The sequence below is a fragment of the Alligator sinensis genome, unplaced genomic scaffold, assembly GCF_000455745.1.
Source record: "Alligator sinensis unplaced genomic scaffold, ASM45574v1 scaffold446_1, whole genome shotgun sequence".
NCBI classification, from domain to species: Eukaryota; Metazoa; Chordata; order Crocodylia; family Alligatoridae; genus Alligator; species Alligator sinensis.
Genome location: NW_005843090.1, coordinates 378,930 through 382,284, shown reverse-complemented (window position 1 = coordinate 382,284; position 3,355 = coordinate 378,930). Strand labels below are relative to the sequence as shown.

General features: G+C 56.8%; 1 non-coding gene across 1 annotated transcript; it reads right to left on the bottom strand.

The window, feature by feature from the left end:
• Positions 1–521: 521 nt before the first annotated feature.
• On the bottom strand, positions 522–594 carry TRNAA-AGC. Its single transcript has one exon. It is a non-coding gene; the product is annotated as a tRNA-Ala (tRNA).
• Between the last annotated feature and the right edge of the window lie 2,761 nt (positions 595–3,355).

Genomic DNA, 3,355 nt, shown 5'->3' with positions numbered 1-3,355 from the left:
CCGCTGCCCGCTGATGGGGGTCTTCAGGGGCGCTTCTGGGCTGTGCTTCGTCCTCAGCTCCCCTCAGCCCGCTCTTCTCCCTTCTCTCTCCCGCAGGTGTTCCCCTGGCGCTGGGCACCAGCTCCTTCTATCCGCCCCACGGCTCCGCCCCGACAGGAGTGCTGCAGTCTTCAACCAGGTCCAGCCTTGGCGGGAACTCCTCTCCCCGCCCCCAGGAAATGGGCCTCCTGATTGGGGGATGAGCTCCACCAATCACAACAGCAAGATTTCAAGCCTGGGACTCAACCCAGGCTCGGAAAGGCACGCCTGCTGCACACGTGTGGAGCCCTTCAGGGCTCGCTTCACCCTTTCTCCAGACCCAGAGCTCCCACGCGCCCCGTGCTTCCTGTTGCTTTTTACCCCTGGGGGAACCACATCCCCCGTGCCGCCAATCCCCCTGCCAGGCACACAGCAGCCTGCCTTTCACCCAGCCCCCGTCGCAGCCACAGCACAGGTCGGTCTGGACAAAAGGGAAGCAGAGCTGGAGAATGCGGGCATCGATCCCACTACCTCTCGCATGCTAAGCGAGCGCTCTACCATCTGAGCTAATTCCCCTACTTGCAAGCAGGGATTAAGATTTATTAGTGCCCCGGGCAAACAGAAGATTAGGGACCCACACCAGGTGTGGACAGGTTCCCTCTGCACCTTCTATGGGGCTGCGGGCGGGCCCGGCCAGCCTCCGCGGCACGTTCGGGGAGAGCCAGGGGGCACGAGCACTGCTGAGGTGAAGGTGGACCTGGCCTCAGCCCGGCCCCACAACCCAGCGGGTGTCATGCAGCTGGAGTTGAGGACCCCTGCCACCAGGATGTCCCCACCAGGGAGCTCCCTGGGACACATCCCACCCCACTGCCTCTGCCACGACTGCCCCCAGGCATAGGGGGAAGCCACCTCTGCTCCGGGCCCCCGCTGAGAGATCACGCCATGGCAGCAAGGGCGCAGGGAGGCCAGAAACCTGCACAAAGAGCATTGCACCAGCACGCCTGCCTCCCCGCTTTGTGACAGGTGCCGAGGGCTGCAGCCTGAAAGCCGCAGGGCAGAGGGTCACGGGCTTGCTGCGCTGCCAGCTACAGACGAGCTGAGACCAAAAAGTTTCCTTCAAGCTGGAATCGAACAAGTGACATAAGGATTTTCATAGAAAGCAAACCTACAGGCCTCTGTTCTCCCAGCTAAGGTATAGAAGGAAGACGATCCCTTGACCTCTCACATGCTAAACACATGCTCGACCATCAGAGGTATATCATCTAAAAAGGGGAAAACTTCAGACTTGTAGGGGCCCTGGTGTGGTGGCCAGAACCAGAGCAGTTACTATCATGAGCAATAAATACATGCTCTTGGAGACTTCTAGGCAATTGTTTAGCAGTTCAGATTAGCTAATGCAAAGTTTGCAAGTTTGCAACCTGCAAGTGGAATTTGTCTGTCACAATTTAACCAAAGTGTTGAATCTAACTGTTTGCACTTTCATGGGCCCTCAAAATAAGCAAACTACAAGATTAGCTGATCTAACAGGTTGGTTAAAGGTCAGCCATAGTAAGAGCCGACCACCTAATATAATTAGCACATTCCTAGGAATCCAAGGAATAAAAAACCAAGGGGCTGAGCTTGGGCAGATAATGCTAATTTCAAAACTCAAAGTAATGTGGTGTAATCTGCTTCTTGGGTGAACCCGAGTTCGGGCGGTAACCTTTCGTGATCATTTCTAACACCTTTTGATCCCCTGAGGTAAAGCTATAGGACAAGATTGGGAGTGGCTCTAAAACCGACAGATTAGCATCAAATAAGGCATAAAGGAACACACATGTCAAGTGACCAGTTAGAAGGACGGGACAGGAGGACCATCACTGCCCCGAGCCTGGGCCCCGGACTGCCAGTGAGAGTGAGGACCAGATCCTGACCAAGGGACCTTCTCGGCGACCCCTTGGACAGCATTGATCGGAGATGCCTGACTTCGCTGGAACAACTTGGCGTGCACCTGGCATAGAGGGGCTGCCAATAAGTTGGCATCCCCATGTGGGAACTCTCTGTGTATCTGTTGTTATCATTCACTATTAGCTCATTATTACTGTCCTATCTGTTTGTCACATTAACCTTTCTGTTAACTGATGCATGCTAAGCTATAAGTAAATTTGGCTTTGTTTCACTCCCAGCTCAGCTCCTTGATCCTTAACCCAGCAGCCTAACGGCTGATACACCCACAGCGCCTAGCCGGCCTGTGACACACGGCCAAAAAGAAAACTGGAGGCTGTGGTGGGCCAGTAGGGGGCGCTCCTGTGCCGACCCACCCACTGCGCTGCACCGGAGCAAAAGCCCCGCTTGGAGTGTCCCCCTGGGGTGCCTACAGCCGACCAACCACGGTCCTGGAGTACACCCGCACGCCTGGGCTAACCGCTGCCACCACCCAGACTCCGGTCTCTGCTAGGGCTCCGTGCCACCCGGCGTACACAGACCCTGTAGACCTCTGATGGCAGGGGCCCCTGGGCCTGGGCCCTGCTCAGCCTCCGCAAGAGAAGGCTGAGGGGGGTCAGGTAGCTGTCTATAAACTTACCGGTGGGGAATGGAGAGACCCTGTGGCCCCGAGCACCTTCCAGAGTAAAAAGGCATTACGGCCACAAGTTGTTTGAGAGCGGGTTCAGGTTGGACATTAGAAGACACTATTTCACTGTCATGGCGGCTAGGAACTGGAACCAACTTCCAAGGGAAGCGGTGCTGGCTCCTACCTGGGGGGCTTTAAGAAGAGGCTCGACAATCACCTGGCTGGGGTCATTAAAGCCCAGTACTCTCTCCTGCCCCGGGCAGGGGGTTGGACTTGATGGTCTACTTAGGTCCCTTCTGCCCCTACATCTCTGACTCTATGAATCCATAAAAGCAAATTCTTTCCTTTGCACTGGAGAGAAACCAGAGAGCTAAGGATTTCCTACAAGAAGCGAGCCCATTGTCCTCTCCTCTCCCAGCTGACCTAGCAAAAGAAGATTGGGCTGTTGGTGCAAGTGTGACTCAAGGTGGCACGCTGCACTGTCCTCAAGTCTCACAGGCCTCCAGCCCCAGGTGAGGGCAGATTGCCTCTGCTCCTGCCAGGGGGCTGCGGGCGGGCCAGCCCAGCATCCTCGGCACGTCCAGGGTGCGCCACGGGGCACGAACATTGCTGAGGTGGAGGTGGACCCATCCTCAGCCTGGCCCCTCCTCCCACCCAGTGTCATGCAGCTGGAGCTGCGGCCCCCAGCACCAGCATGCCCCCACCATGGAGCTCCCCAAAACACATCCCACCCCACTGCCTCTGCCACGACTGCCCCCAGGCATAGGGGGAAGACACCTCTGCTCC